This window comes from Dermacentor variabilis, chromosome 10, assembly GCF_050947875.1.
Source record: "Dermacentor variabilis isolate Ectoservices chromosome 10, ASM5094787v1, whole genome shotgun sequence".
Taxonomy (NCBI): domain Eukaryota; kingdom Metazoa; phylum Arthropoda; class Arachnida; order Ixodida; family Ixodidae; genus Dermacentor; species Dermacentor variabilis.
Genome location: NC_134577.1, coordinates 106,892,692 through 106,907,839, shown reverse-complemented (window position 1 = coordinate 106,907,839; position 15,148 = coordinate 106,892,692). Strand labels below are relative to the sequence as shown.

The 15,148-nt window shown below is 47.6% G+C and overlaps 1 protein-coding gene across 2 annotated transcripts in view; it reads right to left on the bottom strand.

Moving 5' to 3' along the window:
• LOC142559680 (uncharacterized) overlaps positions 1 to 15,148 on the bottom strand; it is a 242,287-nt gene that overhangs the window by 38,750 nt on the left and 188,389 nt on the right. The gene's annotated exons all lie outside the window — the stretch shown is intronic.

The following is a 15,148-nucleotide window of genomic DNA, read 5'->3' as shown; positions in this document are numbered from 1 at the left end:
TCAGTGATGCGTGTAGATGTCGCAGACGCTCGACAAAGCTTTCTGGGTATACGACGACATCGTCAGAGTAATTGATGACAATATTGAACGGATGTTTCGCTACTGTTAACTTCATGGCTGCTTCAAATGTAGCAGAAGCATTATTTAACTGGAATGGCAACACCAGCCATTAATAGTGGCCATTAGCGGTGAGAAATGCAGTTTTCTGAATCTCGCAAGGATTCATTCGGACATGCCAGCATCTGTAAGTTGCATCCAATGTAGCAAAATATTGCATTTACCAATTGGTCAAGAAGATCGACGATTGGTGGAAATCGTTGATAGTTAGGCACAGTTACAGAGTGCTAACCAGTTTATCTATTTCTGGTTCCCTGTTGCGAAGATCTCTTAGGTACTCGATGAATTGTAGCCGCATTCGTAAGTGCGATGCTATACTGTTGAGTAAAGATGCAGTAATATCAATATGAGATTTTCCTAATATACTTCATATTTATTTCGAGGAGATTCGCTGATAGCATGTTACCGTACTGTCAAGGTCTCGTTTTGGGGGGTCTTGAATAAAGAGCCTTTAGGGATTTTCTCACAGTTCTCATTGTGTACGTTCAAAAATGTCAGGTGTTATTGTACCTGCCTTGCTTTCTAAGTTTACAGAAAGAATGAAGTACGAGGCGCTGTCTAGGCCAAGAATGAACTGCGTTCTCGTGCCTTGCGGCGCGGGCACATCTACTTTCTTCGTGACGCTTCCAAGCTGCAACTGCATGATTAGGCAACCAAAAGTTCGAGTGCTTGGCGTAGCTTGCTGAGCTGTGACGCCAGAGTCTCTCAATAAATGAAGTCGCATAGCCTAACTGTTACAAGTAATCGATGTTACTGTATCGTGAGTTGCAATGATTGCTTTTCCTTGCATGAGACCTTTCGAGCGTAATAATGAATGTCCCGGTCTCGCCCCTGTTTGCCTAGGCAGCCTCAAGAGCGGACACGTTGCCGCGGCGCGTCCATTCATTCTGGCAACGAATATGTCGGGGGAAAGCACCAGCTGAGCAGTATCTATATTCGTTTTGTTGGCTAGATGTCAAAGCTGAGTGCTGCCCTCCGCTGAAGAGAAGTGGATCTCTTTGCATTGTACTGAGAGTTCCAGGAAAGCAAAGTGCTCCCACTCGACCTTCTACGAAGTGGCAAGCCACTCTGATGGTCAGGAGAAAGAAACTACGGCTAGGGCTGGTTCTCCGTCAGGAGGAACACCGTGCGTCATCCCACAGGAGATGTGGTACCCTTTAAAGTCGTCCAAGGCTTCGAGACACCTGTTGTCGTCGTATTACTTCTTGATGGTCAGTCCTTCTTGCAGCCGGTAGTGCATTAAAAGACGGAAGGCATGTCTATTGGTGGTAGCAAAGGAGTCCGGCATGCCATGCTTGATGTCTTCCCAACATTCATTGTTGCCGAATATATCCGTGAGGTACCACCTGAATGCTCACCTTTCGGTGTGCTCGTTGCAACGAATGACTCGATAGCACTGTGTCCAAGATGCTTCAGCCGCCTTCATATCGAAAAGACGCAGCCACTTGTTTATGAGGACGTCTTCTGACGTTCTTTCGTACTTCGGAATGTTTAGCAGACACCACGGGGTAACTATGGCAGGTTCATAGAGTTGATCTTGACGGTTTGTGTGATGTCAGATGCTAGAAACGTGCCATGGTTAAACGCCATATTTGTACTACAAAGCACGCGTATTTCGTCGTACGCTTCTCCAGCCGTCGCCTTCTTCAATCCTCATTTATATTATATATATATATATATATATATATATATATATATATATATATATATATATATATGTGTGTGTGTGTGTGTGTGTGTGTGTGTGTGTGTGTGTGTGTGTGTGTGTGCGCGTGCGTGTGCGTGCGTGTATGCGTGTTCTAAGCTGCAACGTCCTCTTTGCACCACAAGACGTCGCCAGTTTTCCACATTTGGCATACACCTTTAAAGCGAAGTTTTCATTGCTTCTTCCTTCCATTTTTCCACTCCTTCTACTGTCTGGAACGGTGCTTCGTATGTGTGGTTGCCAACGTGTGTATACATGGCAGGGGCGTGACAGAAAGGACAGGTGGCGTTGGCAAGGCGTTACCATAACGCCCTCCGGAGCTCCCGAAGCGGCTCACAATACCATCCAGACAGTTGTAATCATGCTTGATCCCCTCGCTGAAGCAACACAGAGGCTGCCGAGCTTACCTTTGAACTTCCGTGCAAGAACCCAGAAGAAAAATAATAAAATAGTAGAGAGGACATATCGAGAGAGGGGAGTGAGTCAGATAATGGCAGTTGATCCCACAGAAACACGAAACGCGTGAACAGCCACCTTGCCTATCTTCTCACGTGTGAGCTCGCATGCATAGCAGAAGCACGAGAGAGGGAATACGCGCCGACAGAAGGTATCCCTCATTTGCGGTCTCTTGAATTAAGGGAACAATACTACTATGAAAGAACACTGGGCAAACTGGGTAAATGAAAATACAAGGTACTGTGGTTCATTTGTCCTATTTTCAAAAAGTAAACACGCTGGAAATTTGTCTAGCGGATAACTGATGCAGGACATAGAGACGCAACGACGCATCAACACTTCTGTATACGCCGTGGTAGTTTTGAGGCTATGGCGTTGCTTGCGGTCACAGGTTCGATACCGACCGTGGCGTCGGCGTCTTGACGGGGTACAAGAATGCTCAAATACGTAGATTTAGGTTGAGGTTAGAGAATCTCAGGTGGTCAAAATTCACCCCAGCCCTGTGTTACGACGTGCCTCAAGATCAGGTTCTGCTTCTCTCACGTGAAGCCCCATAATTTTATGAAAGCTTAACACATATGCCCCGATGCGATGCCCCGCGTGGGGGTTTGACAGCGCTAGGCATCTCGTAGGCTATGAACTATGGCGCACTACAACAACTACAACGTCTCCCTGCGTGCTCTGTGTATTTCGTGGGAAACGCAAGTCACAAACGCAAGAGAACATTTAATATACTTCATCACTGCTAGAAATGTCGAAACGCATAAACATTCACGTCCACATGACCGCCAATTATTGTAAGTCAAAGCAAAGGGCGCAGCGAGTCGCTTACACTAATTGTCACAGTACGCACACGACTTTCCCACTTTCACATTCCTAATACCAATGCGATACTTACCAGGGTATTGTTTGGCACAATACTGGAATTCTGAGGAAGCTCGTATATAGACGGTGGCACAATGAAGCAGTTCCCCAGTCTTACTGCGTAGAGAGCTGATCTATTTTTTACGACTTGATCGTTGTTGCTTTGAACCTTGTCGTAGTTTACATATGAGGTGTGACCCAGTACAATTAATGCAGTAGGCAAGAGGTATGTGCTGAAAATATAAGATAGTTATAAGGTTATATAAGAAATATAGGTAATATAATAATATATAAAGTAGTATAATATAAGGTAATATAAGGTATTAAGTAGACGATTTTTTGTAATCTCTTACAAAGGTAAAAACGCGCTGAGTAATTGCAAAAGTGAATGAACATTGTAAGCTGGCACTATTAAACGCCACAATTAGAGATGTTGGGATGTGGCATCCTTCGACAGCAGAAGTTATGGAGCTGTACATGTCGACATTAGCTTCCTTACATTCAAGTAAACGTTTCAGAGATGCTTGTAAATTTGCAATAAAGTATCGCGACATGGGACAGTTATCAATACCTCAAGACTGTGACTGCAATGCATTTTTTTATATATGCGCAAATTTATCAAAATGCATTTAGCCAGCGTATGGTGCGCAGAAGCACTGAAGTACATGCGATGCATTCGCCCGCGAAAAAAGCAAAATAGTGATTTTCAGCCGACATGCTGCAAGAGAACTGGGCTGCCTGCACGCTTGCGAGATAAGTACTCGTCAACTGTGGACAATATTTTAACCTGTCCATGTTTTTGCTACTGCTGTTAACATTGCTTTTGAGTAGTTTTTGCCACAAACACGTGCAACAATGGTTGCGGTTTTTTACAACCCCTAGAGCTCTCATCTCGGTTTCGTTGCACCTAGTTTTATCGCTTTCAGCTGTCTTTTTATGTGTTTACGAAATAAGATGTCGTGTTCTGTGTCATGCAAGGCATCTGAATATATTCGGCTTTAATTGCACGTTCTGAGCTACCACACCATCAATCTCATAAATGGATGCAGGAAACTTAACCACGTATACCTATTACGGTGCCTTCATTATCATATAGAAGAGTTTGCTGAACCTATGTTTCCACTGCCAATCCTGTCCAAATCCTTTCCTCCCGACTTCGACCGAAAAGGAGGAGAAGAAAAATTGGAGGGAACGTTTCGTTGCTTCAATGTAAATAAAAAAAAATAATGAGGGCAAAGTAAAAAAAAATACAAGTTGCCGCCAGTGCAAGCCGAAGATATATCCTGAGCCTATAAACACCCAAGAGGATGCACGTTGCCAAAAGCCTGATTGAAGTGCTTACGGCGATCCTGCTACAAGCGGCAGGAGGCTCCTTTTCCCGAACTCCTTTTATGTGGGGTCATTAGCCTACAGTTATGCTCGCCGCTGGACGAAGGCTTCGCCCTACGATCCCTAATTAGCTCTGTCTCAATGTAGCTGATGCCAAATTGCGTCCGTAAATGTTCCTATTTCATGGCACCTACTGTCCAACTGTAACGGTGCAATGGTTATCTGCACTACCCAATGCATGGTCTGCCCAGCTACATTTTGTAAGCATGAAACGCTTAAAGCTCCCGTTCTCGGCAACCTTAAAGAGACGTTGAGCCAATATCATCCGCCGTTATCTAGCCGCCCAAAGCTAGAATCGTTGCTACAACAAAACACGATCATCCGTGCAACCGTTCGAAACTTAAGAAAATGCGATTTTCGTCCCCCATCCCTTTGTACAGGACTGCATTACATACGCTAGTTATTGGCTAAACCAGTTACAATAAATATTACTTCTGAGTACTTCCTAATGTTTGTTCACTATAACCGCCAAGCCGTAACTTCTAGTACGCGAAAGTTTTAGTTGTCATTTCCAGTAGCGACGTTCAAAATGCAGATGCAGGGTGCTATACACTGGATAGACATCTTTTGGCAATGCGACATGGTTGCCTGAGCTCTTTTCAACGCCAGTGGTCCGCGAGTTCAGCAGCGCGTGCGGCCCACCGCGGATGGCTGTTTGCCTAAGATGAGACTTGCAATGAGGTTCTGTCTGTGACAGTAAACTATTGCGTCCATATGAACGCGTGCCCACTTTGACGTGTTGCGATGCCGTGCGGGGTGATGGAGTGGGGTGTGCCGTTGCGAACATACACAACACCCATTTAAGATTGTTGGTAGTATCATCTCCAACCAATCTGCTTTGCCGGTTGCCTTTTGATGCTTACATCTACTCTCAATTACGAGAGCCAGAATTTTTTGTCTTAATAATAATATTAATAAACTCATTTATTATTCTAGAAAACATACATTCATCAGGCGTGCAAAAGCCTCATTGGGCGTGACTGGATGACAACTATAACATTGGCTATCCGCGCTCGCTCTCTGATCCACACCGCGCCATTACTTTCTGTTAACGTTAAGATTAACATTTTTATTGCATCGCTCTTTCGTCATACCGCACTTAGTATCGGGCTTCTTTCTTAGCGTCCAAGTTTCTGTCCATTATGTTACTACCGGCAGAATGGAATGATTGTACCGTTCTCTTTTTACAGAAGTACCAACCTCCCAATATGGATTTCGTTATGCCTGTCTTTACACTCCCAACCACTTTTATTCTTTCACAATATTCTCGTTATCGATTGATTATTTGGTTGATTGATTCCTAATTGCTTTATCACAATATTTCAAGAAAGGCGAAGGGAAAAGCCACTCAAGGAAAGCTTGAGGGAGTCCTTCGCCCTCATACAGATAAGGACAGCAGCAGAGGCACCCGCATTTCGTTTACACTGTCGTACACTTTTGCAAAACCATCATGTTGAACGCGACATTTTCATGCACTTTGACGAAACCTTAAAATTAAACACATCGCTAGTTACTGCCCTACACGGAGCGTCATGCATTAGCATACATCACTTCTTCACTGTAAACGCATTGTAATAGAGGTATTTGGCTTTATTAAATACAAAACAAAGACAGCACTCTATGTAAATTTCAGCCTAGAAAGAATTCGTATAATTCAGGCAATTTTACTTCGCTAATATTTATTTGTTTCTTTAATATATTCAATAATAAAATTAATGTTATAATCAGTAAAAGTGGGAGTTTGTTGTCAAGCATTTGCCGACCATAGCCAGTGCGACAATACGGAACATTCCATATTTCTGCCGTTCTTGTGTTATACGTTACATCTTTGGTAGATGTTTACTAACCCCATCAACAGATAATTATGACGGTCAGAATTCAGGCTATATTCACGCAACGCTTTCTACTTATAGGTGTCCTATGCATTATTTCAAATTTTTGTTTAAGGAAGGGCGCAGTAGAATGCAGAATTGACACATTCTCAGCTATTCTCAAAACTCTCTTTTGCATTACAAATAGCCGCGACAGGTTCGATTGTGTAGTACTCCGCCAGACCAAATTACAGTACAATAGATACGAAGCAAACAGGGCACACTAAAGTTCAACAATTTTGCTTAATTCGGAATGAAATAGTGGTTTCGGTTCCGAATTCCCGGTACGGCACCGAACCTTCCTAATCTCGCATTGAGACACTCATGGCACCGCAATGATACTGAAAATGCGCACCAAGTACCCTAATAGAGCTAACTAGCTGCGTCTCTGAGCAGTAAAATTTAATGCTACCTATTACAGAAACATGCCTGCCTATACAAGGGAAAATCACAGCCTTTGTTTTCTATTTAACTTTTTATTGGTTGCCCATGGTACGGGACAAGGTGGAGCGGTAAATTTAGGAAATTCCCGGGCGCTAGTTGGTATCGGTTGGCGCAGGAACGGTGTAATTGGCGATCGCAAGGAGAGGCGTTCGTCCTCCAGTGGAGATAAAACAAAATAGTGGTGATGATGATGACGATGATTATCAGTTGTCCACGTGCTTCATTCCTCTAAAAAGGCAGTACCTTCATGAAGGAAAAAACAGCATCTGATGAAGTCAAAGCAAATATAATGCTGCCGTCAGCCTAAATTATAAATTTAATTCGAAAGATATATATGGACTGTGATAGCGCCGACAGGCGTCGTTCAGTGTTTGTTATCAGAAGCGGATAAGCAACCGCCAGCGCATATAAAAAGCACGCGCTCTTCCGAATAAAGCACTCTGTACCGGAGCCGGTTGGTCTTCTTGCTCGTCACGCTGCGCGCCTGCGCGCGTCACCGTACGCGCAATACACGACACGGACTATGTCAGCTATGATAAATAAAATACCACAGGGCCGACCACACTGCGCTGCAGTACTCCTTAGACTAGTTGCTTTACGCTGGCTATTGTTTCATTCATCAATACGGACTGTCGTATCCCTAACAGGTAATCAAGATCTCTGTGAATCATTGACATGGACAAACGTACTTCTGCACAGACTCTAGAGGATGACTGGCGATCACGAATATTTGTTCCTTGGCCAAGTTAGTGAACGCTACCGTTGTCTTGTGCATAATAATATCCAACAATACACATGTATATTCACTGCTAGGCACCTTAATAATTCTTTTTAATTCATCACCAGTGTGGCTGAAAGGGATAATTACATTTGCAAACACAATGTTTTGAGATATAGGCCGTTCATGTTCACACCTAAGCTTTTCCAGTCTGGGATCTTGTATATTCTTTCCAAGCATGCAGTGACTACCACTGGAGAGATTCTACCTCCTTGCATGATCACTGCCTGTAAGATCACTTTTACATTTCTTCTGGAGGAAAGGTAGGTGCGGAACCTTCGTGAATATTTCTCAAGATATCCGCGTGTGCGTTTGGTACTCCTTGACTATCCAATGCCTCTATGACTGCTGCCTTCTCTACTGAATCAAATGCCTTTTCACAATCTATAAAACCAATACAGAGAGGTACATTGTAGATCAATTGGAGACTAATGAGTTCCTGAGGCCAGCGTGTTTTCTTGGATGATTGAAATAAGGGCTTGCCCTCATTGGAACAAAAATAATCAAATTTGGTATTTCGAATTGTGCAAGATGATTTGCTTTAACAAGTGAAGCGCTCGCAGTCCGTTAGTCTCTCCGAAAGGGCCCTTAACAAGGTCAGGTCATTTCGAGCTTACAAGCCCAGAGCATACAATGCGCGCTAATGATCGGGTTTGCAAAGTATTACATCGCCTCACGACGTGGAAAGGCCTCAAATTTCAATTCGAACGCCATTTTTTCTTCCGCTCGCGGTGACCGCGCTTCAAGCAGGACGGGGACGTACACGTGTTTCTGCGTCCCCGGACTCGTGTTCGCAGTGCGACGTCGATTATTGGGACACGAGACGTCGAGCATTACTCAAGGCAATGCCTCCTATTTAGCCAATCTGTTGCTTAATTTGATGAGTCAAAGCTTACAAAAATAATGAATCAGAGAAACCGAATGTCTGCATCTTTTTGTTTTACTTTTCACCGCAGCAAGAGAGATGTACTTCCATTTCGTCAGCTCGTGCCCACCGTCATGCAGTCGCGCGCTTAGACACAGAAACTTTGACATTTTCTGTCATGTTCCAGCGCGGAATTATTCTGTGTGATCCACTTTTGTCTGCATTAGTGTTCATACAGCACTGACTTATAGCTCTGGTCAGGTGTCCTCGAGCACAGCGCGCAAAATCGTGCGCTGCGCGAAATCAATCAAAAGAGTTCGCGCACGATGCCGTCAATGGAAGGGCGCCGCGCCGCAAGAAAAGCGAAGAGAAAAAACACGAAGGCGCGGCACATCACGTATGCGTCACATGATCCCCGAGGTCCGGTACGGAAGAACGCAGGGAATGAATTTCGCTTGCGAAGGCTTGACGAGGCAAGTGGAAAGGGGTCTCGTTGGGCAGTGGAGCTCGCCTGCTCACTGAAATATTTCTTTTTCAGCTATTAAAGAGCCGATTTGAAAAGCTTTCGAGGCGGAACACTCCCTAGAGGACACATAACCAATTCCAGAGTATAACAAACACTTGCTACGACATAGGTAGAGAAGAAAGCACCAGGCCAATTTGAGTAACTCTGCATGTGCGGCTCCTTGTTATATATAGGAGGCATGCGGAGAATAAAGAAAAGAAGAGGACGATGTCTGCGGATCCATCAGAACGGCACGAGCCCTCGAGGCGCGTCACCCGATCTGTGATCGGGAGACAAGCGGTGGTGAGCTGGCATCATCGACGCGGCTCTGGGTCAAGAAGGTTCGAGCGTCCGCATCGTACTGGCGACGGAAGCCATGGAGGTTCGGTCAAGCCCGCGACGCTGGGATCCAGGAGGCGGCCGTCGACCTTGGCGACGTTCGAGTGAGACTCCTTGGACCTGTTGCAGCCTCTCACGGTAGCGCCGTGCACTCCAGGAAGGATCCCCCTTCAGAGGCAGACAAGCACGTACGATACTCCCCGGGGCGTCTCGTGGGCACTCGAAGAAGTAGCGGCGGAAGCCGGCGTTAGGCATAGCCAGTGAGGCCGGAGTGCACCGTTACTAATGCAGTTCGGGACATCGGCATTAAAAGACGGACAGGTGGACTGGCCCACATCAAGGCAGCGAGGCCTACCGCACCGGCGATGAGGAAGATCCGACACGCATCGGACTCGGAGGATACAGGTGACGACAAGAGGCTGTAAGGACGCTCCTTTCTGTTAGTGGACAGCCATAGGCTAGGGTTGCCTGACTTTCGCCTGTGACCCTCTAAAAATGAACGTAGGGTGAGGACAAGGACATATTTACGCTATGCAAGTGTGGAGTTTTATTTTTATCCAATTGAGTTTTAAGTTTTCCATTTTGAGTTTGGGTAAATTAAAATCTTTTTGCTGAGGCGGCCTGCAACTCCCCGCTCCATCTCTACCTAAGGTCCGCATGGCTCCGAGATCAGTGACACGCGACCAAAGTTCGGGACACTCCTAATAATTTTTTCACGGCAACTTGAGTATCTCGTCGTGTTCTGGGTTATGCCGATTTTAAATGAGTCTTCTCACGCTAAGTTGGGTCAGTGGTTAGTATGGCGCACACAGAGCTTGACTGCCCAGCGTGTCCACTAGGAAACGGACATTAACCTATCTGCATTCATTCCCCATGCACCAGCCGTTTCAGTGCCAATACGGCGAGTGGTTAGATTGCTTTCATGGTATAGGCTTTAATGACCCCATTCATTGCGTTTTTCCGTTTAAACTGCAGTCGACTTCTATATTTTGGCATTCTTTCTGCAGTAAAGCCCATTTCTTTCAGCCGCGTCATTCGTCTCACGGAGCAATGATCAACTGAAGCGCAATGTTGTCATGTCTTACAACTTTGCTGTGCTTCTTTTTGTCAGACGAAATGGCTGAATACTACCACTCACTCCTTTCCGTCTGTGCAACCCGTGATTCTATCGCCTTTAAATGTACCCTAACTAACAGTTTTGGTAACCACTACTACTAATGTCTTTTTGTCAAGAGAGCATCTGACTGAGTGTGTGAGCTTTGTCTTCTTTGTCCTTATTCTCCCTTTGGCACTACTGCATATCGCTTGGCTACTGCAGCCGCGCCCACACACGAATGAATCCTTAACTCACTGCCGACCTGATTCGGTGCCGCGAAGGCTTGGCCTGCGACACCTTCAGCTTTAGGAACTTATGCACCTAGAGAGGGGCAACCCGGACGTTATGTACCCGTTGCAAACGATCACGCTGGTGGCGACTTCCCATCAAACACTGTGTTCTTATTGACACTACCTTATACTACTGCCTTTTCACTATTTGCAGCGTTAGAAAATTTAATTAGAAACCATATAACGTATTAATACGATATTATCGGTAGATACCCGAGAGAGAGCCGCCGCGAGAACGACGACGAAGTGGTTCGGTGCCCTTGGCGTGAGGGAATGTCCGCCTGGCACTCTGGGTCCAGTCCAGTGTAAATAGCCTGTACATAGCCTCTCTCGTCTGTGTCTTTCTACACGTAACATTCGGGTGGAGGTCACCGATCCCCGTCCTCGCCACGGAACTCCAGAGTGGTCGGTACATCGAGCTTGTCCCCATGCCTCCCGTTGACGAGCCTACCTCTGCAACGACCTCGGCTTGTTCGACTGCTCCAATCGTCACGGTTGTCCAACATCGCGACCCTGGTGTATTCTCTGAACTGGAGGGACAGGACGTTGACGAATGGATTAAGCTATATGAACCTGCCAGCGCTATTAACACGTGGGACCCAACAATTATACTCGCCAATGTCATCTTTTATCTTGACGGCACCCCACGCGTGTGGTACCAGACGCATAACAACGAGATAAGCAATTGGGACACTTTCAAAGAAAAGCTACGGGAACTGTTCGGGGACCCCATTGGCCGCAAGGTTGCCGCGAGAAAGGCTCTTGCGTCTCGTGTTCAGACATCTACAGAGCCCTACGTTTCATACATCTTCGACGTCTTGGCTCTATGTCGCAAAGCTGACGATGCTATGTCTGAATCAGATAAAGTGTCCCATGTTCTAAAAGGCATCGGCGACGACGCTTTCAATTTGCTTGTTTTCGGCAACATCTCGACAATCGACGCCATCATTAAAGAATGCCGTCGCCTTGAACAAGCCAAGAGCCGCCGTATGACGCACCACATCACGCGGCTACCCAACACCGCCGCTACGTCGACATGTGAGGGTCGACCGCGTCAGGCCACCACCTATGACGACGTCAGCCGTATAGTTAGCTGCGAGCTCCAGGCCGCCTGTTCGCCAACTTTCTCCACGACGCCTCCCGATCCGCCAGGAACCACGATTGCCATGATTCAGGCCGTAGACAGGCAGGAATTTGAGAACATGGGTCTGAAATCCGTGTGTTCAACATCTACACCCAGCGTTCCCCAGTTCTCTACGGCCCTCCTCGTCCCCTACAGTCCTTTTCTACCACATCTCGCCGCAACCCGTCCGAATGGCGCACCCTTGATGACAGACCAATCCGCTTCCGCTGCTGTCGCATCGGCCACGTCACTCTTCACTGCCGCAACCGATGGCCACCGCCTCCTCGGACATACGCCGCCACTTATTCCCGCACCTTTGGACCTCCTGTTCCCTATGCCACCCGCCATGAACCCACTGCCGCTGATGCCCCTGCTCCGAACCTCCGCTACGGCCGCTCGCCCTCACCTCGACGCCGTCAGTCTCGTTCGCGCCAACTCCACCGCTTCTCTTTGCCGCCTATCGCTTCCCGGGCCCAGCCGGAAAACTAGGCACTGCAGTTTCTGGAGGTGATGCTGCGTTGTCGACACTGCCCTCAAATCCTCTGCTCACGTTAAACAACAACCAAAACCTTCTTGACGTTGACGTTGATGGCTATCCTGTCACGGCACTCATCGATAGAGGGGCACATCTTTCTATCATGAGTGCTGCCTTCCGACGACGACTGAACAAGCTCCTCCCACCAGCGTCGGCACGCGTCGTCCGCGTTGCGGATGGCGGTACTATGCCTATCATCGGTATGTGTACGGCACGTGTTAGCATCGCCGGCCGCCACACTCCTGTCCTCTTCACCGTGATTGCTCCTTGCCCCCTTGACCTCATTCTCGGCCTCGATTTTCTCTCCGCGCATTCTGCTCCTATTGACTGCTCTGCCAGTACCCATCGCCTTGAGTTGCCAATTCTCAAAGAACATTCTGACGCGCCCCAGTGACGCCTACGCCCCGCCGGCTATATTCGCCTGCCGCCAAAATCAATAGCCTATATTGAACTCTTGTCTTTCCCACCAGTCCCTGATGGCGAGTACCTGGTCACTCCTTTGCCCGACATTCCACTACAGTATGGCGTTACCGTGCCTCACAGTATACTTACAATTACTGCGAACCGCACTCGCATACCTATATTTAACTTTGCTTTGGCAAAGCAAATTCTACCGCAAGGTATTTGCCGGGCCAACGTTGACTGTCTCGGCGACCATCACGTGGCAGCGTTATCAACCGATACTTCTAGCGAGCTTAGCAGGCCCATCGTGCCAGCCTAGGCCGCCGATACCAAGATACAGAAAATGGTTGCAACGGACCTGTCTTCTGCGCAGGCTGAAGACCTTCACCAAGTGTTGTCGTCCTACAGAGATATTTTCGACTTCGACGATCGCCTTTTAGGCCAGACGCTCGCGGTCAAGCATCGGATTCTTACTGGCGATGCTACTCCTATTCACCGACGCCCGTATCGAGTTTGTGTCGGAACGCCGAGTAATTTAAAGCGAAGTCAACAAAATGCTAGACAAAAATATCATTCAGCCTTCTTCGAGTCCCTGGGCGTCACCTGTAGTATTGGTTAAGAAGAAGGATGGAACGTGGCGCTTCTGTGTAGACTACCGCCATCTGAACATCATTACTAAGAAGGATGACTACCCGCTCCGAAGTATAGTCTACGCCCTTGACTGCCTCCACGGTTCCAGCTATTTCTCTTCTATCGATTTTCGTTCTGGATACTGGCAGATTGCTGTTGACGATATGGACAGAGAAAAAACCGCCTTTATCACACCTGATGGCCTATACCAATTTAAAGTAATCCCGTTTGGATTATGCAACGCCCCTGCCACCTTTGAGCGTATGATGGACTCGTTGCTCCGTGGCTTCAAATGGTCCACTTGTCTCTGCTACCTCGACGACGTCATCGTCTTCTCGCCCACGTTCGACACTCACCTTAAGCGTCTAACAGCTATTCTTCATGTATTTCGAAAGGCGAAGCTGCAACTTAACTCGTCGAAATGTCGTTTCCGCCACCGCCAAATTAGTGTACTGGGCAACCTCGCTGACGCTTCTGGAGTACAGCCTGTTCCCGACAAAACTCGCGCTGTCCGAGACTTTCCGGTTTTGAATATAGCCGCAGACGTTCGAATTTTTGTCGGCCTGTGCTCGTACTTTCGTCGTTTTGTTCAATATTTTGCGGCAATTACTAGAGGCCTGACTAATCTTTTGAAGAAAGGCGTACAATTCTTGCAATACTGCAGAAGCCGCCGCCTTCTCTCGTCTCGTCACTCTTCTCTCCTCACCACCCGTTCTCGCCCACTTCGACCCTGATGCCCCTACAGAATTGCGTACAGATGCCAGTGGTCATGGCGTAGCTGCGTCTTAGCCCAGAGTCAGCGTGGCCAGGATCGCGTTATTGCTTATGCAAGCCGCCTCCTCACACCATCGGAGCGCAACTATTCCCTTACGGAACGAGAATGCCTTGCTGTAGTCTTGGCGGTTGCGAAGCTCCGCCCTCACCTCTACGGTCACCCTTTTACCGTAGTCACTGACCATCATGCTCTCTGCTGGCTCTGATCCCTAAAAGATCCTACAGGCCGGCTTGGTCGATGGACTTTGAGACTACGAAAATGTTCGTATTTTGTGGTCTACAAGTCTGGCCGCCTGCACCAAGACGCTGACAGCCTGTCGCGTTACCCTGTTGACGACCCCGACTCCTCCAATATTACCAGTGCTGCTTGCGTATTCTCTGCGTCGCAGCTGCTTCATTTCGCCGACGAGCAACGTCGTGACGCCAACATCAGAGGACTCATCGACCGTTTTGAACATTCTCCGGCCGACGCCACTCTACGCCTCCTCGTCCTCCGCGACGGTACTCTGTACCGTCGTAACCTTCATCCGGACGGCTCTGAGTTCCTACTTGTCATACCTAAACATCTCCGCTCAACCGTTCTAGAAGAGCTCCACGAAGCACCAACGGCAGGACACCTCGGCGTATCTCGAACCTATGACCGTGTATGTCGCCGTTTTTTCTGGCCGGGCCTTGCCCGTTCCCTACGACGTTACGTCGCCGCTTGTGAACTTTGCCAACGACGCAAGAAGCCTTCCGAGCCGCCCGCATGTTACCTGCAGCCGCTCGACTTCCTTGCCGAGCCCTTCCATCGTGTTCGCTTAGACCTTCTCGGCCCATTTCCGGAATCTACATCAGGAAACAAGTGGGTTGCAGTCGCGGCTGACTACGCGACCCGCTACGCTGTAACCCGCGCTCTTCCGACCAGTTGCGCAGCTGACGTTGCGGACTTCCTTCTACATGATATCATTTTGATGCACAGTGCT